Source organism: Lithobates pipiens, unplaced genomic scaffold (assembly GCF_037356315.1).
Source record: "Lithobates pipiens isolate NorthernLeopardFrog02 unplaced genomic scaffold, aLitPip1_a1.2 Scaffold_16, whole genome shotgun sequence".
NCBI lineage: Eukaryota > Metazoa > Chordata > Amphibia > Anura > Ranidae > Lithobates > Lithobates pipiens.
The window spans coordinates 80562062-80587430 of record NW_027507748.1 but is presented as its reverse complement, the minus strand read 5'-3'; the positions used below and the strand labels follow the sequence as shown (position 1 = coordinate 80587430).

The window sequence follows — 25369 nt, the reverse complement described above, 5'->3', positions numbered from 1 at the left end:
CACAGAACATTGTGATTCTCCCATTAATGCTCCATGCATGACAAACACACTTACAGCTCAGAACTAATCGTTGTGTTTTGAATATTCGGTGCGTGTTTACCACTGACTCAGACTCGTGATGTAACAGTGTACAGAGCAGATGACAAACGCTGTTTGGGAGTCGTCTAATTAAAATTCCTCATTATGAAAGTAATTAGCACATACTGAAGTATTTTCTGTGATATGTTACACCACACTGCTACAACAAATGGGCAGCATGCGTAAAAGGAATCCCATCTGAGGAGGGGGGCACAACAACAAAGCCTGGCTCAGTATAGGAGACGCATACGGTGTCATAGGTGGCGTCCATCGTGCTCCTACCACCAGAAACTACTGCCAGGACCCCCCACAACAAATACCAGCCACTCATGTATGGGACTCCTGTCTCCCACCAGGCCAAATCCATACCAAGCAGCATGTCTAAAGCCTGATACATACTGGTTTTTTTTTCTTTCTACAAAAAAACTCAAAAAACAGACAGCGCTAGTTGGAGCCGCTGTACTAACCATCTGACATTAGTACAGCAATCTCCTCTGCTGAGCTGTTGTGTCGTTCCCCCCCCCCCCCCCCCCCTACACACACACACACACACACAAACACTCCGATCAGCGCTCTCCGCCTTTGGCTGACAGCGCAGATCAGGAGTCATTCGGTTGCTGGTTTTCCAGCATGCTAATCCGACAATAGCCGGCCCTTTGGCCAACTTCTTCCACCTTCTTTGACCAGGTGGCATACTCGCGGGCCAAACGTTGTCGGGCTGAATGAAAGAAATCCATCATCTATTATTATAACACAGGATTTATATAGCTCTAAATGCAAAGCACTTTACAACATAAAAAGGGAGACAATAAATACAGCAACAACACAATTCAATCAAAGAGGATTGGGAGGGCCCTGTTCCTGGGAGCTTACAATCTAATAGGGAGTAATAACTGTGGGGGATGACCTGATGGCAGGATAAGCTTTCCTGAAGAGATGAGTTTTCAGGGATCACCTAAAAGTGGAGATAGCAGGACAGACTGAGGTAGAGAGTTCCAGAGGATGGGAGAGGCTTTGGAAAAGTCCTGAATACGACCATAAGAGACAAGGGAGCTAAAGCGCAAGTGTCACTTTTGGGAGGATCAGAGCGGACAGTTTGGATATTTGGAGACAAGATTGGCGATGTCACTCAGAGCAGAGAGTTGCAAGTAGGTTTGTATAGCAATGTTAGTGTTTTGAATTGTATTCGTTGGTCAATGGGAAGCCAGTGGAGGGATTGGCAGAGAGGTGTGGTAGACACTGCAAGGTTGGCAAGGTAGAGGAGTCCGGCAGCAACATTCATGTAGGGCTGCAACTAACGATTATTTTCATAATCGATTGTTTCGATTAATAACCTTTAAAAAAAAAAAAGTGGATCAAATTGACGTTCATTTTCAATCACAGTGACGGGAAAATTTGGAAGTAGAAAACTGCTTGGTCAAAGGAATTTTCAGACATAATAATTTTAAAAACAGAATGTTAAAAACAAGTGAAAATTTCAAACAAAATTCTTTCATTCAGCGAATGTACAAAGATTTTTCATCTGAATATTCTCATCTGAAAATTGATCTGTGTGGCCAGCACAAGGCTCGGTACACACCTAAGCAGTTTGCATTTTTTTTGGGCAGATTAAAAAACACAAATTGCTTCAAAAACGCATTACATGCTTTTCTGCAGCTTCTCCATTGAAGTACATTGAACCAAAGAAGCACTGACCCTTCTCAAATACGCAGCGGATGAAAAAAAGCACAGATATGAACGTATCCTATAGGAAACCATATAAATGAACTGTAGTGCAGTTCTGCAAAAAGCACCAATAAACATATAGATGTGAACCAGGCCTAAGACATTTAGTAACATAATGGGGTTAAAAATACTAAAATAAGCCCTTTATAGTTAAAAAAAAAAAAAAAAAAAAAAAAAGCTGATCACCACTACTTTAAGGGGTTCATTTTTATTTTACTGTAGAACTGTGAAAGTAGTATTTACTAGGGGTGCAACGGATCAAAAAACTCACAGATCGGATCATTCCTCGGATCAGAGTCACGGATTGGATCATGTTTCGGATCAGCAAATAATTGAATTTGTGAAAACCTGTGAAAATTCCACCACCATATAGTCCCCACTGTAATATTGACCGAGTATTACCGAGTATTGCAGGGTATGGCTGGGTATCTACCGAGTATTGCAGGGTATGGCTGGGTATCTACCAAGTATTGCAGGGTATGGCTGGGTATCTACAGAGTACTGGCAGAGCACTGGCAGAGCACTGGCAGAGTACTGAGGGATGGCTGTGACTGCACTTGTCACATAGCAGTGCTGTGGGCTCTACAGATGCAGCCCACAGCGCTGCTGCCATCCGATCTCTACCCTCCACTGTACAGATCAGTACACAGAGGGGAGAGAGGAACCGGCATCATCATGACGCCGGTTTGTTTACAAGTGATCGCTCCATCATTTGACGGAGCGATCACATTGTAAACGCCGATGGGTGCACCAAGATGGCCGCCACTTTGGAACTAGGCAGAAGCTGTGGCCTTTCCTAAGGCCAAGAGCGCGGAGTGCTCCGTAGATCGCGGCATGTGCCAATCCGAATGGGGTGACCCGTACGGATCAGTGACGATTCGTTGCACACCTAGTATTTACAGTAGCGATTTGCTCTTTTTGTACTATAAAGGGCTCATTTTAGTTTTTTTAAACCCCATTATATTACTGGCCGATTAATCGATTATGAAAATAGTAAATCGATTCATTTCATAAATCGATTAGTTGTTTCAGCCCTACATTCATGATGGACTGGAGTGGGAATAACCTGCAAAAAGGGAGGCCTATGAGGAGGGGGGGGGGGGGCAGGGGTTATAATAATCAAGGCGAGAGATAACAAGGGAGTGAACATTGCTTAGTGGTTTCGATTGTTAAGAAGGGGTGTATTATGGAAATGTTACGGAGGCGCAGTCTGCAAGATTTGAACAGCGATTGGATATGAGGCTGAAAGGACAGGTCAGAGTCCAGGATTACACCTAGTAGTCTGGCCTGATGGGAAGGACTGATCGTTGGAATATTGATCTTGATGGGGAAGTCAGGGGAGGGGGGGCCGGCAGTAGGGATTCTAGGCATTGATAGAGGAAGGTGTGCTGCTGGCCATTATATACATCATTTCTGAATACCTGATCAGTGCCTGCATCCGATTGGACGCAAGTGTTCGGCAATTTTCAGATTAACAGTTTTTCGACAAAAGGTCAAATTTAAAAATCAACTTTTGTTGAGCTAAGGGGGTACAACAGGGCCATCCACAGCTTCAATTTTGTCTGATTCAGTAGAAAGTGGAATGACTAAGGAGCGCACAAATATGACAATTTACTGGTAAATATGAGCGACAGGCAGAAAAAGGTTATTCCAAAGAAATGTTATATTTTTTTATTTTTTTATCTGAATCTTACTCTAGACTACTGCGCTTGTTCTGTAGAGAACATTGCAATACCGGCCCACAGTTTCCACATTTGTGTGTGTTGAAGTGTGTTCCAATACATTTACTGAAACATTCTGAATATTGTGCAGCTGTGCATAGCAACCAGCTTCTAACGGTAGCTTGTTCAATTAAGCTTTGACAATATAACTTGGAAGCCAAATTGGTTTCTATATATGAGCTGCACCAGATTTTGCTCCAGTTTTACTGAAACTACCCCACTGTGTTAGGCACCCCACTCAATAAATTTGCAGCAACACACCTCGCACATGAAAAAACATAAAAGCAGATTTTCATGCCTTCTGGTGTGTGTTGCAGTGCAGGCACAATAACCACTTGCTGACAACTGCCCTATACCACTTTTACTGCTACAGGGTGGCAGCTGTGGGCAGGATCATTTTTATTTTTTAATAATTATATATATATATACATACATACACACACACACACACACACACACACACACACACACACACACACACACACACACACACACACATATACAATCCTGCAAGGGGCACATGAAGCTGTCCTGCTAACCTCAATGTCCTCCAGCACCCGCCGATCGTCAGTAAAAACACAGAGATCTCAGATATTCCTATGGCATGTCTCAGTTCTGACAGGGGGGAGAGATTGATCCAGTGTCTCTGAAAACCAAAAACTAGAATCCATCTCTTCCCCTAGTAACAGCAGCACACAGTGTACACAAAAACACAGGCTAGGTACACAAATAACCTTTTGATCGCACTAGATGTTTAACTCTTTCCTACCCAGTGTCATTAATACAGTGACAGTGCATTTTTTTTAGCACTGATCACAGTATTAGCGTCAAAAGTGTCAGTGTCCGATAGTCCAGCACAATATTGCAGCCCCGATATAAAAGTCACCCATCGATGTCATGATTAGTAAAAAATAAAATAAAAAAATAATAATAAAAATATCACATAGTTTGTAGGCACTATAGCTTTCACGTAAACAAATCTATATACGCTTATTGGGATTTTTTTTTTAACCAAAAAAATGAAGAATACATAATCGGCCTATATTTATGAAGAGATTAAATTTCTTTTAAATGGTTTTATTTTATTAAATTTTAATTATTTTTATGGTTGAACTAGACAGACTTGTGTCTTTTTTTCAACCTAACTATTGGATGTTTTATAGCAGAATGTAAAAAATTGTTAATTTTTTTCCCAAAACAGTCAGTCTTTTTTTGTTTATAGCACACAAAAAAAAAAAAAAAAGGAGGAGGTGATCAACAACCACCAAAAGAAAGCTCTATTTGTGGGGGGACAGGACAACAATTTTTATTGGGTACAGTGCTGCATGACTGTGCAATTGTCAGGTAAAATAAGGCAGGATGGGGGTAAATCTTCCGGAGATCAAGTGGTTAAGGTGGGTGTTGGGATGCCATTCAAAATGAATATAACCACAACACACCAACATACTGTACACATGGTGGGTTATTTACGAAAGGCAAATCCACTTTGCACTGCAAGTGCTCTTGGAAGTGCAGTCGCTCTAAATCTAAGGGTTAGATCTGAAATGAGGGGAAGCTCTGCTGATTTCATCAACCAATCATGTGCAAGTTAAAATGCTGTTTTTATTATTTTCCTTGCATGTCCCTCTCGGATCTACAGCGACTTTACTTCCAAGTGCACTTGCAGTGCAAAGTGGATTTTCCTTTAGTAAATAACCCCCATGGCGTGTTACCTCAATGTGTGGTGTGAAGTGGGGGCTTTTATTGTCTTGTCTCTTGAAACAGAACTGGCCTAGAAGGAATTGTCCAGTTTCTCAGGGTTTTACCATTTTGTTTTAAAAAGTAAACTTTATTTTATAAACTGTAATAAATCTCTGTATGTCTGGAAAGCATTCAGTACACTTTCTGCAATCTTTTGGGTCCCAAACACCAGGAAGAGGCACACTCGTCCATTGTTAGAGAAGGGAGATTGCGGCAGCCCTGGGGGGTACAGGGGAAGAATGGAGCTCTGGAAACTTAGAACAAAAAACATCCTGAAAAATGGAAAATAGAATTGGTCTTTCCTTGGTTGCGTTTGCACAGGATCTGCGGAAACTGGAGTTTTTTTTTGTTTTTTACAGCATATTATAGGCTAACCTAAACCTACACATTTGCCCGCAGGGTGAAACTCATTTTTTTTTAACTGCAGAAAAAGGAAAGTTCAAACAGAATTGGTGCCCATTTAGGAGCTTTAGATTACCAAAGCAATTCTCCAGAATTATTTTCACTGCTACAACACCAAGTGAACCTCGGCTTTGGCTACCAAGGAAACGGTAGTACAGGGGGCTATGAACTCCCTACACACCAGTGCTGATTGGTTCATATGGGTTACATGATGCAAGTTGCATGCTCCTCCTTACCCAAACAACCAGGTACCCCCCCCCCCCCCCCCCCCCCCATTTAAAGTGGTTGTAAACCCTTACAGACCACTTTTTCCTACAAGTAAGCCTAGATTAAGGCTTACCTGTAGGTGCAAGAAATATCTCCTAAACCTACACAGCACTGCTGTCTACGGCGCGCAGGTGCACTGAGCGTGCAGTTAGTGGCAGCGCACGCACAGGAGTGACATCACCGTGGCTCCAGCCAATCACAGCGCCGGAGCCACGATACCCGGAAGGAAGATGGACACTTCCTGGAAGGGGGATAGCGGTGAAATCGCTGGCTCCTGTGTCAGGTAAGTGACACATAATGGACTACTATGCGATGCATAGTAGCCCATTATGCTTTACCTTTGCGGGTAAACAAAACCATCAGGGTTTACTTACTCTTTAAAGCGAACCTTCAGTCATAGTTTCATCTTTCCATCTATTAAATCTTCTGCTCTTATTGTTTTAACTTTGGATATTAAAACATTTTTTTTCCGCCAGTAAACACCTTATACAGCCCACTTCCTCTTTCTTGTGTGGTAAAAAGTCTAGGCTTATGACATGTACAGCTCTCACTCTTGTGAGTTTGCCAGGAAAGGAGGGGAGATGAGTCATAAGAGGACCAAAGAGAAATCCAGGAAGTGAATAGGCAGCAGCTCCAGCTTCCCAGTTAAAATGGATGCAGCCAGACTTAGTGGGAGGAAGATTTCTGCAGCATACAGTATTTGGCAAGTACAGAATCGCAGTATAAATAAAATATGCAAAGTAGTTGGAGGGAAGCTTCAGAATGGCAAAGAAGTTTTTATTACAAATCATATGAACAGACTGCAGTGCCTCCAAGTTCTTTCTCACATGGATGGTCGCTGATCCATTTCCCCCCCCCCCCCCCCCCCCCCCCCACCCGAGGAGCTCTTGAAGGCCTGACTGACAGTGGCTATTTAGCCGACCTTTGAAAAGCAATCCACTGAATTGCTTTTGAGAGACTGAACTTTTAACACTTAGGCCTCGTTCATATGGATATGTACATTTTTCAGAAGGGCACGCAGGTTCCAGATTCCATTTAGACAAGTTTAGATGCATTTATGTCAGTTGCGTTTAGTCCATTGCATGTAAATGCATTTACCTGCATTTGTGTGTCTACATGTGGTAAAAATGCACGGCCTGTACGGCCACAAGCCTGCCCTCGCTCTCTCCTCACTGGACTTAGTGACAGCACTGGGAGCTATTGGCTCCTGCTGCTCCCACCATCAATAAAATCCAGTGATGAGGGAGTGAAGGGGCAGGGCCAAGCTGCACCGTGTATGTTAACAGATTCACACAGTGCAGCTTGGGATCAAGCTCACACAAGTGCCTCCATAGCAAACAGTTTGCTATGGGGACATTTGGAAAGGCAGGAGGAGCCAGAAGTGCCAGAGCGACCGCAGAAGAGGATTGGGGCTGCTCTGTGCAAAACCATTGTACAGGAGCAGATACAAGTATAACATGTTTATGTTATTAAAAAAAAAAAAAAAACAACAACCCATATATGTTATACTTACATTACCTCCTCTGTGCAGTTGGTTTTGCACAGAGCAGCCTGGATCCTCCTCTTCTTGGGTCCCTCTGCACTGCTCCTAGTCCCTCTCTCCTTTGAGTTTCCCTCAGCCAGCAGCTTGCTACAGGGGGCACCGAAGCTGGGTCAGAGCTCCAGGTGTCCTTTCAGACACGGGAACAGGACCTGGTCCCGCCCCCTCTCCCCTGACTGGCTGACTTCTATTGACAGCTGTGGAAGCCAATGGCGCCACTGCTCTGTCTCAGCCAACCAGGAGGAGTGTCCTGGATGACTAAGGGGACTGTGGACATCGCTGGATAGAGAAGGGGCTAAGGAAGGCAATTAGGGGGGTGTGATTGGGGGGGGGGGGGGGATGCTACACACAGAAGGTATTTTATCTGAATGTAGTCAAATAAAAAAACCTTCTGCCTTTAAACTTTACCAAAACAAAGCAAAGACAACTGATGAGTGGTAAACCACGGCAACCAGATACCACCTTCCATAAGAAGATTGCTGATTGGCTGTTGAGATACTTTATGTTCCGCTCAGACATAAAATACCATCCCTGGTGCTTATTTAAAATAAAAAAATCACTAAACGTATGCTTTAATGCCACAGTGTCAACACCAGTCAAAGTTTAACCAAAAAAAAAAAAAAAAGTACCAGACGCTCCTCGCTCAGCTGTGCAGGGTGTGATAATGAGTAACAAAGAAACCAAAAGTTACAGAGAGAGTACAAGTATGAACAGGTTTGGGGACTGCCCACAGAAAGCCAAGATGCTGACAACAGTAAGAAGACTTGTAGAAAGCATTGCTTGGTTAACACCCAAAATAATGTCCCTTTGTGTGTGGCAAAGTTCTGCAGGGTACATGCATGGCCCATTATCCCAACAATGTACTGGGATGCCAATTTTAACATAAGGCTTTGCAAGTTCTGTGCTACTGAGTGTTGCGGGACAGCAAGGCAACAGTATGAACGAGGCCTACTCTTTTACAACTAAAAATTATTTTAAACAAGAGTTTGGAAATACTTTTTTAATTAGGATGTAGTGTAGAAGGACCAGGACCACTGAATTATTACCTTAAAGCAGATCTTCACTCTCCATCATTTTTCTTCTACTCCCCTCTATCCTCTCACAATGGATATTACATTTTATTTTTATTTTTTAATTACCTTTTCTGGGGAACACTTCCCACACCCCACAGCCTCATGCCTAGGTGAGAATGACGTACTCGGATACTCATCACACATCTCAGGAGGCTTTGAAGCACCCTACAATATATAAGCCGTGACATCAGGGGGGCTGCCTGGTACTTGCAGCTGGCCCCTTCATGACGCACCATGGCCCATGCATGTCACCAGGGGACGAGCTGCAGGAACCCAGAAGGCACAGCCAACTCCCGATGGCATCAGAAAAAAAGATGGCAGTGTAGGACCAAATATACAGAAGTGAAGCAGAGGATCCCCTACAGAACACCGCTGGATTTGCCGAGAACGTGATATTGTTTATTTGTGGATAATTCATAAAAAAAAAAAAAAAAAAAAAAAAGTGGGAGGGGGGAGGGAAAAACAAAACAAAAACCTAAGGTTGGAGTGAAGCTCCTTTTTAAAGTAACCTGTGAAGAAAGCTTTGATCCCATACAGAGGCCAGTTTAAATGCCCTCAGGCCATGTTTCTTGCCTCCCTCCACTGTGTCAATGCATACATTATTAGCATCACAATAACTCTGGCAGCACACATGATGAATGCCTGAGTACAAATGTACACAACAAAAACAACGAAACCATATATTAGTAATACTAAAATAAATGTGTTTTAGAGGTAAAATAACAGTCAAATCTGATCTACAACATGTATCATCAGTCTCATAATTGTAGCCATTACAGTAAAGCAGTAGTCTTTGGTGATACTTTATTGGCTATGTACAGTACATATTAGAAGACAAACCTCCTACAAGATCTACAGATCATCGGGCCATACTGAAAGCAGAAAAAGTTGCTTTAATTGCTAGTGATCTTAGTTATTCGACACTGCAGTACATATCGTACCTCATCATTAGGGAGGAGCGTAATTGAGGGTTTCCATTTACTGAAATTTCACGGAAAATTTGGCGATTTGGGAAAAAAAAATAAAAGTATTTGAATCAGTGTGTATATGTGTGTGTGTATATATTTGTGTATGTGTGGGGTTAGGGGGTCAAAATGTACACTGCATACCTAGAGAGTACCGTGCTATAAATAGCTCCTGAGGGTTACACATGCTCCTATCAACTACCCGGGAGCTGCTCCTGTGCCAACCCATGCTCATCAACTCTTTTTACGTTTTAATATAAAAAAAAAAAAAAAATAAATAAAAAACTTAGGACGTTAAAACAAAGTTTTTGAAAAAAAATTTAAATAAAACAAAATTAAAAAAAGGTAAAGAACATAGCCAGCAGGTGAAAAGAATAAAAAAAAATGCAATTTGATAAAAAATAAAAACACACAACTGGGGTCTATTTAAAAAAAATAAAAAAATGGTCACATAAGATTAACACAACTTTCACCCAAGATTCACATATTTTTCTAACTCAATCCATAAAAAAAATAAAATAAAAGTAGGTTAACGTGTGAATCTTTGTAAACTGCACTAAAAACACAAATCACTTTCTAAGGACAAATGAAATTCAATCAAATTTTGCTTTGGTTTGGTTAATCTCGAGTAAAAACATTTACCCCCAACTCCGAAGTTAACTAAACCACTCTAAGGACACTAAGAACACACAGGGGTCTATTTATAATTGTTTTTGCACACAACTTTACCCCCTCCCCCTCCCCCGGGGTTTACAGGGCTTTAAATGGAATCCAATTAGAAGAGAGTGTGAACCCATAAGGATGCTCTCCTGAGGTTGGGTCCTTCTGGGACCACATTGTCTGAAATGTATTGAGTTGTTCTATTCTTTGTAAATAGACATGACCTGGTGAATATTTACAAAAATAAAAAAATAAAAACAAAAAAAAGCCTTGACAAAAATGTTATGAAACAGAAAAGTATGAGAATCTTGAGTCAAAGTTATGTGAAACTATTTATAAATAGATCCCTCAATGGTATAAACTAAACTACCCTAATAACACACAACTTTCACCCAGGATTTACACATTTCTAAAGTAATCCAAATAGAAGTGTGCTGATCTTCATGTGAAAACATTCAGAACTGACCTCTGAAGGAAGCGAAACAAACAAAATATATAAAAGAAATACAAACAACAAAAACAAGACAAAGAACAAATCAAAACCAACCATTCCTCTAAATAGAAAGATTTTTTTTTTCAATTGACTTTTCTTTAGCAGCTCAATAAGTGGCTTTGTACTTTGGTGAGAACTCATCGCGGGGGAAAAAAAATTCACCAACTACTACACTTTTCCCTATTATGTGTACAGAATACGACTGCTGGAGGTGATTTCCATCATGGCGGCCACACGCTTCAGTTTTGTTATCCAATCAGTGTGCGATTGATACAAATGACTAAATCTCCAAAACAACTGAACAGTCACAACTTCCAATCAATAGTAAAGTGTGTGATGGGTTTAAAGAGGCGCTCCAGGGTGCTGGATTTAAAGTCAGCCGCTACGAGTAGTACTGTACTTACCTGTCCAGCGATCGCACATCTCCTCACCTGATCTGATTCTTCTATCGGCTTCGGGTGCAGGCACCAGCGCCTGTAATAAGGGAAACAGGAAATGAAGCCTTGCAGCTCCACAGCCAGCTTCTTACTGCGCATGCGCGAGTCGCACTGTGCTTTGTGAATGGCCCGTAGTCTTCTGAGACCTGCGATGTGTCTGAAGACTGCAGAGAAAGGAGAGGGCCAAACTTTTCGGCTCAGTTCACCTTGTCGATCTGAGCCGGAAGAGGAAACAGAACCGGCCATAACCAGGTACCCTGGGGGTTTGCAAAACAGCGGTGTTCCTTTTTGGGTTGAGCTCTGCTTTAACCACTTGCCAAACAGCCGCCACAGTTTTAAGCCCCATACACACCATCAGATTTTCTGCTGATTTTTGTCTTCAGGTTTACCAAAACCATCTAGTGTAAGGGCCTGCCTGACTGCATACACATTAAAATGCCTAAGGCCGCGTACACACGGGCGGATTGTCTGCCCAACTAAGTTCGTCAGACAATCCGACAGACAGTCCGTCCAACCTTTGAATGAACGGACTTGACCACACACGATGAACAGACAGTCCGCTGAAAGCTTGCGCGATGACGTGTACAGCACGTACGACGGGACTAGAAATACGACGTCCAATACACTGCAATGCAACCTTCGGCGTGTAAATCCTTTCTGAGCATGCGCCATACTTAGTCCGTCCAACTTGCCTACACACGAGCGGACTGTCCGCTGAAACCAAGTTTGGACGGACAAAATTACGGAAATTCCGAAAGACTTAGTCCGCCAGACTGTCCGCTGAAAAAGTCAGCTGAAGCCCACACACGAGCGGATTGTCCGCTGAAACACGTTTCAGCGGACTAAGTTGGACAAACAGTCCGCCCGTGTGTACGCGGCCTAAGGTTTGCCCTCATATTATATGGTTTTGGTAAATCTGAAGGAAAAACTCAGCAGAAAATCTGATAGTGTGTATGGGGCTTTACTGCGGCAGGTTGGCTCGGCTGGGCAAATCGACATTACCTTACGTCGCTTCCCATTGTGGCCAGATGCCAGTGCCCGGTGAACGCTGGGCACCTGCGTTCACTCGTGAAAGCGAGAACAGGGACCTGTGTGTGTAAGATCACAGATCCCGAATCTTTCAGGGGAGAATAGGCTGATCGTGTGTTTGTACAAAGTACGAACAGCAATCTGCCATCTCCCCTAGACAGTCCCCTCCCCCTTACAGTTAGATCACACATAGGGAACAAAGTTAACCCCTTCCCTGCCAGTGACATTTATACAGTAATCAGTGCATTTTTATAGCACCGATTGCTGTATAATTGTCAATGGTCCCAAAAATGTGTCAAAAGTGTCTAATTTGTCCGCTGCATTATCGCAGTCCCGATAAAAATCACAGATCACAGCCACTACTAGTAAAAAAAATAAGTACATTTTTAAAAATGTAGCCATAAATCTATTCCCTATTTTGTCGGCACTAACTTTTGCGCAAATCAATCAATAAATGCTTATTGCGATTTTGTTTACCAAAAATATGTAGAAGAAAACGTATCAGCCTAAACTGAGGGGAAACAAAAACGTTTTTTTGAAGAAAAATGTGAGATAGTTATTATAGCAAAAAAAGTAAAAGATAGTGTTTGTTTTTTTTAAAATTGTCGCTCATCTTTTGTTTATAGCACAAAAAATAAAAACCATAGAGGTGATCAAATAATACTAAAAGAAAGCTTAATATGTTGGGAAAAAACGAACGTCAATTTTGTTTGGGTACAACTTCGCACGTCCACGCAATTGTCAGTTAAAGTGACGCAGTGCCGTATCGCAAAGAATGGCCCGGTCACTGAGCAGCCAAATCTTCCGGGCTGAAGTGGTTAAAATGTATATTCACCTTTTCACAAAAAAATAAAAATCTGAACTAACCCCAAATATCCCGGCCACCCCTCTGGACCTCGCTGCACATAGCAGCCATGATGTTGATGTACACCAACACACGGCCCCAGAGTGAGTATCCAACACAGGCCCCTCCTATTCCTTCTGTATTGTAATCAGCGTGGATAAAAATCAATGATTAACAAAAAATAATAATCAAATATTTTAATATTTAACCACTTCAATACAGGGCATTTTCACCCCCTTCCTGCCCAGGCCAATTTTCATTACTAACATTTTGGGAACTAACCCTTCCACTGGCACCGACACTGGGGCACTATCCCTTCCACTGGCACCGACACTGGGGCACTATCCCTTCCACTGGCACCGACACTGGGGCACTATCCCTTCCACTGGCACCGACACAGGGGCACTATCCCTTCCACTGGCACCGACACAGGGGCACTATCCCTTCCACTGGCACCGACACAGGGGCACTATCCCTTCCACTGGCACCGACACAGGGGCACTATCCCTTCCACTGGCACCGACACAGGGGCACTATCCCTTCCACTGGCACCGACACAGGGGCACTATCCCTTCCACTGGCACCGACACAGGGGCACTATCCCTTCCACTGGCACCGACACAGGGGCACTATCCCTTCCACTGGCACCGACACAGGGGCACTATCCCTTCCACTGGCACCGACACAGGGGCACTATCCCTTCCACTGGCACCGACAAAGGGGCACTATCCCTTCCACTGGCACCGACACAGGGGCACTATCCCTTCCACTGGCACCGACACAGGGGCACTATCCCTTCCACTGACACCGACACAGGGGCACTATCCCTTCCACTGACACCGACACAGGGGCACGATTCCTTCCACTGACACCGACACAGGGGCACGATTCCTTCCACTGACACCGACACAGGGGCACGATTCCTTCCACTGACACAGGGGCACGATTCCTTCCACTGACACCGACACAGGGGCACGATTCCTTCCACTGACACCGACACAGGGGCACGATTCCTTCCACTGACACCGACACAGGGGCACGATTCCTTCCACTGACACCGACACAGGGGCACGATTCCTTCCACTGACACCGACACAGGGGCACGATTCCTTCCACTGACACCGACACAGGGGCACTACTCCTTCCACTGACACCGACACAGGGGCACTACTCCTTCCACTGACACCGACACAGGGGCACTACTCCTTCCACTGACACCAACACAGGGGCACGATTCCTTTCACTGACACCGACACAGGGGCACGATTCCTTCCACTGACACCAACAAAGGGGCACGATTCCTTCCACTGACACCAACACAGGGGCACGATTCCTTCCACTGACACCGACACAGGGGCACGATTCCTTCCACTGACACCGACACAGGGGCACGATTCCTTCCACTGACACCAACAATGGGGCACGGTTCCTTCCACTGACACCAACAATGGGGCACAATTCCTTCCACTGACACCAACAATGGGGCACGATTCCTTCCACTGACACCAACAATGGGGCACGATTCCTTCCACTGACACCAACAATGGAGGACGATTCCTCCCAAGAATGGCAACTATTTCTCCGTCTAATACTGGCCCCCCTAAAGCCTGAAGGACAGTAAACTGGTTCTTTCCTTAGAAAGTTTGGAGACCCCTGGCCTAGGTGGTCCCAGCGGAAGTGGTAACCTGCCATAAATAGGGGGGGGGGGGGAGGAGGGTCAGCGAATCTTTCCTTATTAGGTGAAGTTCCGCTTTAGTTGACTTTTTCAATTTCCCTAAAAAGCCGACCTGCTCCTTTAAGTCACAGTATAGTTATCTGATTACTGTAAGTGATCTCTTACTACAACCTGCCCTCATCCTACATTGTATCCATCTCATCTTATACTGTAAGTGATCTCATAGAACAACATGTACTTCATCGTCATCAGCCTGCAGATCACACACACTGCATTCATCTGATGGAGATACCATCATCTACTTATTGTAAGTGACCTCATAGAACAACATGTACTTCTTCCTCCTCCACATCACATACATTGTATCCATGTACTGTAAGTGATCCCATACATGCCCACTCACCTACAGCAGAGAATAGACCTGTGTGCTGTAGAGAACGTCTCCTGCTCCCCTTCTTCTCTCTCCTCCTTACTACACCAGCATGGACATCCCCTACTACATCATCATCTCCCACTCACTCACTCAACTGGATCATACCAACACAGCACTGCCCGGGGGGCACAACATACAATCCAACTAAACTACAACAAAGTAAACACAAACACGCGCAGCGCCCCCCTCCTTCTGACATGGTAGCGGCAGAGCGCTGGCACACAGCCTGATACAAAACTTGTCACTCACCTCTCCCCCCAGCTATGGTTCCTTCCCCAGCCAATAACTACATCATACACCACTGATACAGTGCCAGACCGAACCATTATATCAGGAAAAGGAGGGGGGCAAGAAGAAAAGTCTTCTCCGACCTCGTTACACAGCAGGATAATGTAAACATAAAGTTAATACAGTGAATGTAACTGTGCTAAAGTATATGACAGATGTGGGACTTTACCTCCGCCGGCTCTCTGTACTCTTCTCGGGGTATGGTACAGTCCGCCCGGGTATATTCCCAAGGAAAGTACACGCTGTTCTTTACGTCATAGAAAGAGACGGTCTGAGGCAGAGAGGAAAGGGACAATGAAAACAGAGAACTCGTGTGGCCCCGCCCACGAAGCGGATTGGTTTTTGGGAACGAGGTAGGCGAAGCGTCACTGGCCCGCCTCTCTTTCCCCAGTGGACTTCACTAGACTGTATTGAGCTAGTATGCTGCGCCCGCCCGCCTTATTTTTTGTGTATCACAGATTTTCTGTTGGATTCATATAATGCGGGCGGGCAGGTCTAATTCTGGCTGCATGGTATATGGCAGAACAATGCAAGGGCTGTGTGTAAGGCCAGGCTTTTCTGACACTTTTTGTTTACAAGTTAAATCCATATTGTTTGCTAGAAAATTACTTATAACCCCCAAACATTATACATTTTTTTTAGTAGAGACCCTGGAGAATAAAATGGCGATTGTTGCAATTTTTTATTTTACACGGTATTTGTGTGGCGGTTTTGCAGACACAATTTTTTTGAGGAAAAAATATATTTTAACCACTTCAGTACTGGGCACTTATAATCCCTTCCTGCTCAGCTTTCAGCGCTGTTGCACTTTGAATGACAATTACGTGGCCATGCAACACTGCCCATATGACATTGTTATAATTTTCCCCCCACAAATTGAACTTTCTTCTGGTGATATTTGATCACCTCTGGGGTTTTTATTTTTTGCACTACAAATAAAAAAAGATTGAAAAATTTGAAAGAAAAAAAAAAGTTTTTCTTTGTTTCTGTTGCAAAACTTTGTAAATAATACAATTTCCCCTTCACTGATGGGCACTGTTGAAGCTCACTGATGATGAGGCACTTATATGCAGCAATGATGGGCAGTGGTGATTGGCACTGATAAGGTGGCACTGATGATGAGGCACTTATATGCAGCACTGATAAGCAGCACTGATGGGCACTAATAGGTGGCACTGATAGGCAGCACTGATGGGTGCTCATAGGAGGCACTGATAAGTGGCACCGGTGGGAACTGATAGGCGGCACTGATAGATGGCACTGTTAGGCAGGACTGATCAGGAGGCACTGGCAGGCATCACTGATGGGCACTGAGTGCCATCCCTAATGGACATTGATTGACATACCTGGTGGTCCTGGGTGGGCATCTTCGGGGGGCTGCACTGATAATCAGTGCAGAACCCCCCCACTGTCAGGAGAGCAGCCCATCTGCTCTCCTCTACTCACTCAGTCAGTGCAAGTGGAGAAAAAGCCAATAAATGGCCCTTCCTATTTACACTATGATCAGCTGTGATTGGACACAGCTAATCATGTCGTAAAGAACCTAAGTCAGAGGCTCTTAACCAAGATCGGAGATGTGGTGTGTCAGACTGACACACCACCACATCACTGATCGCCTGAACTGCATGCCCCCACGGGCGTGTGCTGGCTTGTTATCCTGCTGGATGTCATAAGACGGCCCAGTCAGGATAACCGGACCACTTCCCGGATGTCACTCTGCTATAGGCCAGGTGGAAAGTGGTTAATAAATAAAAAAAAAAAACACAATATTTACCCCAATTTATTTTGAAAATGTGAAAGATGATGTTACGTTGAGGAAATAGATACCTAACATATCACACTTGAACCACTTCTGGACCAAGCCTATTTCTGACCTTTGTTGTTTACAAGTTAAAATCTGTATTTTTTGCTATAAAATTACTTAGAACCCCCAAACATATATATATATATATATATATATATATATATATATATATATATATATATATTTAGCAAAGGCTGGAGAATAAAATGCAATATTTTATGTCACACTGTATTTGTGCAGCAGTTTTTTAAATGCAATTTTTTGGGAAAAAATACACTTACTGAATTAAATAAAACTAAACAGTAAAGTTGGCCCAGTTTTTTGTATATTGTGAAAGATGATGTTACACAGAGTAAATAGATACAATGCTTTCAAAAATTCTTAACGGTTACCAGTTTAGAGTTACAGAGGAAGTTTGTTGCTACAATTATTTCTCCCGCTCTAACAATCAGGGCCATACCTCACATGTGTGATTTGAACACTGTTTAAATATGCAAGTGCGACCTACATATGCGCTTTCTTGGGTAACATTTTTTATTTCTTATATATATATATATATATATATATATATATATATTGTAGACATGTCACTGGAGAAGTGATCGAGGGGGTGTACATCTCACCTAGGTTGCTACACAGTGTGAGATGGTAAATCCAGGATGGATCAGTTTCTCAGCAGCGATATGCTGCTGAGTTGTTATTTAATTTTGCCGGGCCTGGGTTTATATGGAATGGCAGGTAGGTTTGGTAGAGGGACCTGTCATTCCACATCCCCCGATCCAGTTCTGGGTTTGGGATCAGGTGAGCTTGGATCCTAATTAGCCTGGGAAGCTAAAGGCTCTGTAGGGTCTGCAGGTGATTGCTTCTCAGCCAGGGAATGAACAATCTGTGTGTTGAAGGAAGCTGCAAGCACAGCCACTGCTGGAGCTAAAACTCACCCTGCGATATCCAGGCGAAAGACGCTGTGTTTGTAAGTGTCAGATAGGTGAGCAGAACCTGTTAGTAAGCGCCCAGCCGGGCTAGGACTTTTATTTTTGTTGTACTTAGAAAGCACGGTGTTGCTGTATATTTTGTTTGCTGGACTGTTTGTACCACGAATAAACGCCAAGATCTGCTTTATCAAATTCCAAGTCTGCTGTGAACTGTGTCCAAACACACCCTACCCCGGGAAGATCCCTTACAATTGGTGGAGGTAGCGGGCAACGCGGTTGCTAGGGGCAACGGTGTGGACAGACTTGGCTACAGCTGCTGATGTCCTGGGTGAAAGCTGCAACTACACTCCAAAAACAGTCCAGCAACATGGAGGAGATGCTGAAGCAGTTTATGCAAGTGAGTTTGCAACAACAGCAGGCTCAGACAGAGGCCAATAGACGACATGAACAGTCCATGGCTGAACAACAGCAGATGATCGCTGCACAACAGCAGGCTCAGATAGAGGCCAATAGACGACATGAACAGTCCATGGCTGCACAACAACAACTTATTGAGCACCTGATAGCAAATCGAGAGGCGCCTGTGGTGATGGGAGCCGCTCCAGAGATTTTTTCTGGGAGAAGGACTGTGCAGAAAGCGCTGCAAAAGATGACTGCTGAGGACGATGTTGAGGCCTATCTAACAGTATTTGAGCGCGTGGCTGAGCGAGAGAAGTTACCAGCCGCTGAGTGGGCAGAGGTAATTGCGCCCTATTTAACAGGTGAACCTCAAAAGGCCTACTATGACCTCAGTGAGCAAGAGGTTAAGGACTATACTCGGCTAAAAGAGGAGATGCTTGCCCGACTAGGAGTTACTACTGCAGTCCGTGCCCGGAGGGTACGCAACTGGAGCTACAGTCTGGACAAATCAGCGAGGTCCCAGATGTATGACCTAATCCATTTGGCAAGAAAGTGGTTGGAGCCAGACACTTCTACTCCTGCACAAATCCTAGAGAAGGTCGTGATGGATCGCTACCTCCGAGCCCTTCCTACTGACTTGCAACGCTGGGTGGGACAAGGTGATCCTAAGAATGCAAACGAACTTGTCAACCTCGTGGAGAGGTTCCAGGCGACTGAGGACTACCTCCGTGATGTTCCTGCAGCATCTTCACCTCCCCGGAGTGCCAGATCTGTGCCGTCAGCTGGTAAGAGACTTCCATCTATTGGGGGAGTGTGGAGGGGTGCTGATGGGGGGGGAAAAGGGCTCAAGTGGTGTCTCAGGGACAAAAGACTGGTGATGGTCCCGGGTGGCTAAGGGGCTCTGAAAAGGACTCCTTGCCAAAGAGACCAGGCCCTATCCAGTGTTGGAGATGCCATGAGGCGGGACACGTGTCGGCCCATTGCCCTCTTACCTCTGAACCCATGGAATGTGACGCTAGCCGGCGTCAGTCGCTATTTGCGGAACCATCTTGTGCTGCAGTTCCTGGACTAGAGACTGAACCGCAAATCTGCGATATTACAATCAATGACTTTCCTGTTAAAGCGTTAATGGACTCAGGAAGCCTTGTAACCTTGGTGCATGCTAGCCTGGTGACTGGGGACTTAGAGTCTAAAAAGCATATGAGTGTTGTGTGCATACATGGTGATACAAAAATGTACCCTATAGTGCTGGCTAAAGTCGGGACTGAACAAGGCACCGTACAATATGAAGTGGGTGTGGTTAAAAACCTCATGCATAATGTAATATTGGGGCGCGATTTTCCATTATTCTGGGCTCTCTGGGAAAAAAGAAAAATCCCCAAAAGGAGTGAGGATACCTCTAAGGGGGTTGCCTTGTCCACTGTGAATGATAAAAGTATACAGGATGAAAATGATTGTTTTCCTTTACAGGTCCTGGCTGGGGAGGAGGAGGCTCCTCCCACTGAGCAAAATATACTAGACTTAGAGGTGTCTAGAGATAATTTTGGGGCTGCACAATTACAGGACCCCACTCTCAAAAATGCGAGAGAGCAGGTTGCTGTAATGAATGGGGTACCTCAGGAACCAGATGCTGAAAAAAGATTTCCACATTTTTCGGTGACTAATGATCTTTTCTATAGGGTTACTAAGGTTAAGGATGAGATTGTGGAACAGCTTCTGGTACCTAAGCCGTACCGGCGTCAGGTGCTTGACATGGCACATAACCATGTTCTTGGGGGGACACTTGGGGACTGACAAAACGCGAGAGAGGGTTCTCCAGAGGTTTTTTTGGCCGGCCATATATGATGACATTAAAAAATACTGTGAGTCGTGCCCCACATGTCAGGTTAGTGCCCCAGTGTCACATTTTCGCAGTCCTTTGGTTTCGCTCCCTATTATAGAGGTGCCTTTTGAGCGTATTGCCATGGATTTAGTGGGTCCCATTGTAAAGTCAGCTAGAGGACACCAGTATATTTTGGTAGTCCTGGATTATGCGACCCGCTATCCTGAGGCTGTACCCTTAAGAAACACTGCATCTAAAACAATTGCACGTGAGTTGTTTTATATGTTCTCTAGGACTGGGATCCCCAAAGAAATCCTAACTGACCAAGGTACGCCATTTATGTCGAAAGTAATGAAGGAATTATGCAGACTATTTAAAATCTCACACATCCGTACCTCTGTGTACCACCCCCAGACGGACGGATTGGTGGAGAGATTTAATAAAACTTTGAAACATATGTTGAAGAAAGTGGTGGCAAAAGATGGTCGTGACTGGGATCATTTATTACCCTACCTCATGTTTGCTATTAGGGAGGTGCCCCAAGCGTCCACAGGGTTCTCACCATTCGAGTTGGTCTATGGTCATCACCCTAGGGGTCTACTAGACATTGCAAAAGAGACATGGGAGAATGAGTCCACCCCATACAAGAGTGTTATTGAGCATGTAGCACAAATGCAGGACCGTATAGCCACTGTAATGCCCCTGGTAAGGGAACACCTCCAGAGAGCTCAAGAGGCCCAAAGTAGAATTTACAACCGGTCCGCAAGAATCAGGACATTCAACCCAGGCGATAGGGTCCTTATACTAGTCCCCACTGTTGAGAGTAAATTCTTGGCGAAGTGGCAAGGTCCTTATGAAATTGTTGAAAAGATCAGTGAGGTGAACTACAAGGTGCACCAACCAGGTAGAAGGAAGCCTTTCCAAGTTTATCACATAAACTTGATCAAGCCCTGGAAAGACAGGGAATCCTTGGGGGCGACAAATACTGTTAATAATTTGTCACAACCAATCCCTCCAGTCAAGGTAGGTGATACTCTATCAGTGTCACAGAAACAGGAGGCTCAGGAATTTTTACAGAAAAACAAAAACAAGTTCTCTGACCTCCCAGGGCGTACACACCTCATCCATCATCACATTGAAACTGAGCCTAGAAGCAGAGTAAACCTTAAGCCCTATAGGATACCCGAGGCACGTAGGGAAGCCGTATCTGCCGAGGTAAAACGTATGCTTGCTCTGGGGGTAATTGAGGTGTCACAGAGTGAATGGTCCAGCCCAATTGTGCTAATCCCAAAGCCCAATGGAACTTGGAGGTTCTGTAACGATTTCAGAAAGTTGAATGAGATCTCCAAGTTCGATGCGTATCCTATGCCCAGGGTAGATGAGTTGATTGAGAAGTTGGGTAACGCCAGGTACATAACCACCCTCGATCTCACAAAGGGCTATTGGCAGATTCCACTTTCTGACGAGGCTAAAGAGAAAACTGCTTTCTCCACCCCTGATGGGCTATTCCAGTATGTAGTGATGCCGTTCGGGTTACATGGAGCGCCTGCAACTTTCCAGAGGTTGATGGACTTGATTCTGCGACCACATCGTGATTACTCAGCCGCCTACCTCGATGATGTGGTCATTTTTAGCCCTGATTGGGAAAGTCACCTCTGTAAGGTACAGGCCGTGTTGGATGCCATAAGTGATGCAGGGTTGACCATAAATGCCGAGAAGTGTGCTCTAGCCCTAGAAGAGGCCAAATATCTGGGCTACATTGTTGGAAGAGGATTGGTTAGGCCACAGCTAAATAAAATTGAGGCAATACAGAATTGGCCTAGACCCCTGACAAGGAAACAGGTTAGAGCTTTCCTGGGTATTACGGGTTATTACCGTAGATTTGTGCCGAACTTTGCCTCAGTTGCTGCTCCGCTAACTGACTTGACAAAGGGCGGAAAGACAGCAATGGTCACGTGGACCCCAGAGGCCGAGGAGGCTTTCCAAAGCCTTAAGTCTGCCTTGTGCCAACCACCTGTGTTAGTCACCCCCGATTTCAGGCGAGAATTTCTGGTTCAGACAGATGCCTCTAGCACAGGCTTAGGTGCAGTACTCTCACAAGTAGTGAATGGTGAGGAGCATCCGGTGACGTACTTGAGTAGAAAACTAACCCCGGCCGAGAAAAATTATGCCATTGTGGAGCGAGAATGTTTGGCAGTGAAGTGGGCCCTAGAATCTTTAAAGTATTACTTGCTAGGCAGGAAATTCAAGTTGGTGACAGACCATGCCCCCCTAACATGGATGAAGTTAAACAAGGAGAGAAATGCAAGAGTGACTAGATGGTTTCTCTCCCTACAAAACTTTAATTTCACTGTGGAACACAGGCCAGGGAAATTACAGGCAAATGCTGACGCATTGTCAAGGGTAAGTTGTCTGTGGGGACAAAAGGCTCAGCCCTCCAGTCTGAAAAAGAGGGGGGGGATATGTAGACATGTCACTGGAGAAGTGATCGAGGGGGTGTACATCTCACCTAGGTTGCTACACAGTGTGAGATGGTAAATCCAGGATGGATCAGTTTCTCAGCAGCGATATGCTGCTGAGTTGTTATTTAATTTTGCCGGGCCTGGGTTTATATGGAATGGCAGGTAGGTTTGGTAGAGGGACCTGTCATTCCACATCCCCCGATCCAGTTCTGGGTTTGGGATCAGGTGAGCTTGGATCCTAATTAGCCTGGGAAGCTAAAGGCTCTGTAGGGTCTGCAGGTGATTGCTTCTCAGCCAGGGAATGAACAATCTGTGTGTTGAAGGAAGCTGCAAGCACAGCCACTGCTGGAGCTAAAACTCACCCTGCGATGTCCAGGCGAAAGACGCTGTGTTTGTAAGTGTCAGATAGGTGAGCAGAACCTGTTAGTAAGCGCCCAGCCGGGCTAGGACTTTTATTTTTGTTGTACTTAGAAAGCACGGTGTTGCTGTATATTTTGTTTGCTGGACTGTTTGTACCACGAATAAACGCCAAGATCTGCTTTATCAAATTCCAAGTCTGCTGTGAACTGTGTCCAAACACACCCTACCCCGGGAAGATCCCTTACAATATATATATATATATAGATTTTTTACACTGTCTCTTTAAAAAAATAAAATAAATCTGACCACTTTTATTGCTGTCAGATTTAGTAGTACAGTAATAGGCAGTGATAGGTACTCTTTATGGAGGGATCTGGGGTCTAAAAGACCCCCAATCCCTCCTTTGCACTTAAAAGTATTCAAAACCACAAAACATATGTTTTGGAATACTAGAAATTGTTTAAAATCAGCACCATTGGCAGCTAGTAAACTGGAAGTGACATCGCTTCTGAGTTACTACATCGGACACCCGATCTAAGCAGATTCCAGCTTTGTTTGGGACTCCAGCCAGCCAGTGGACGTGTCGGCTGCTCACTCTGGTCTCTGTGGACATCCTCTCCCACTCCTTGTGATAACGGCTCAACGGCTACTTAGCTGCATCGGTTGTTATCATTAGAAAGCCAACCACCAGCTCTAAAAACAGTACCATGGTGAAGTCTGCAGCCGCGGGCTTTACCCAGGTACACCTACTCCCTCAAAACGACGTACAGGTACGTAGTTTCGCGTGAAGTGGTTAAAATTGTGCACATTCGTGGAATGGCGACAAACTACAGTACTTAAAAATCTCCATAGGCGACGCTTTAGACGTCTTTACAGGTTACCTGCTTAGAGTTACAGAGGAGGTCTAACGTTCGTCGCGATACCTCATATGTGTGGTGTGAACACCGTTTACATATGCCAGCGTGACTTACGTATGCGTTCGCTGCTGCGCACGAGCATGCAGGGATGGGGGGCCTTTCATTTTTTTTCTTATTTATTTTAATTCTTATTTTTACACTGTCCCTTTCGGGGTTTTTATTTTTTTTTGATCACTTTTATTCCTATTACAAGGAATCTAAACAACCCTTGAAATAAGGATGACAAGTCCTATTTATGGAAATATCTGAGGTTAAAAAGACCCCAAATCGCTCCTTTACCTTTAAAAGCAAAAGATCAAAAAAAAAGGGCAAGCGGATCTACATAATCTTGGTAAACCACTTGCAAACCGCAACATATATACAGTATCTTACAAAAGTGAGTACACCCCTCACATTTTTGTAAATATTTTTATTAGATATTTTCATGTGATAGCACTGAGGAAATGACACTTTGCTACAATATAAAATATTGAGTGTACAGCTTGTATAACGGCATATCACCGTTGACCGCGGCACGCTCAATGCGCCTGCGCGCCGCTGTCTTTCTTGGACCTACAGGTAAGCCTAAATCTAGGCTTACCTGTAGGTCAAAGTAGGTTGCAAGGGTTTACAACCACTTTAAGTCTGTGCTGGAAAATAATGGTGGCCACGCAAAACATTGACACTTTGGGCCCAATTTGGGCATTTTCACTTAGGGGTATACTCACTTTTGTTGCCAGCGGTTTAGACATTAATGGCTGTGTGTTGAGTTATTTTGAGGGGGAACTTTCAGAATGGAGAGCACGGAAAGAGATGGTCAATTTCTAATTCCTTGTTTTAATGAATAAAGTTTGTGATTCGTTCTGTCACTGACTCTGTTCATTCATAACTGAGGCGTAGTAAATTGTTTTTTTACTATGCTTCAGTTTGTAAATTAACAGGAAGCTCTGTACCGAGTTATTTCTGTCCATTCATTTTGTACAGCTGAGGCTGCAGAGATGGAATTTGAGGGCTGTGTCCTCAATCTCCTAAGGTGCAACATCAAAGTTCTGATTAGGCCTCTGATATTTCGCCAAAGCCCCCAACGAGGCTCCTTAAAAAATGCAAAAAAAAAATTTACAAAATAAAATTGTAAAATAAATAAATATATAAAATAAAATGGTAAAAAATAATTAAAAAATAAATTAACAAAATAAAAAACTACTGGGCCCTATCCCCATGAGGTGGTCCTAGCTGAGGGTCAGGGGGGCACTTTATGGTTTCTTGCACTGGGGCCTTGAAGGTTCTAGTTATGCCTCATATACTGTATATACCAGGGATATGC

At 44.2% G+C, this 25369-nt stretch overlaps 1 protein-coding gene across 3 annotated transcripts in view; it reads right to left on the bottom strand.

The window, feature by feature from the left end:
• Positions 1-15677, bottom strand: part of CUNH21orf91 (chromosome unknown C21orf91 homolog) — a 67859-nt gene extending 52182 nt beyond the window's left edge. For 2 of the 3 annotated variants that reach the window (XM_077480053.1, XM_077480055.1), the window contains exon 1: positions 15540-15677. The gene's annotated coding sequence lies outside the window, so the exon portion shown is untranslated. Of the gene's footprint in view, positions 1-15052; positions 15315-15539 lie in introns of those variants that run through there. The other variant, XM_077480054.1, reaches the window with a different exon arrangement.
• Between the last annotated feature and the right edge of the window lie 9692 nt (positions 15678-25369).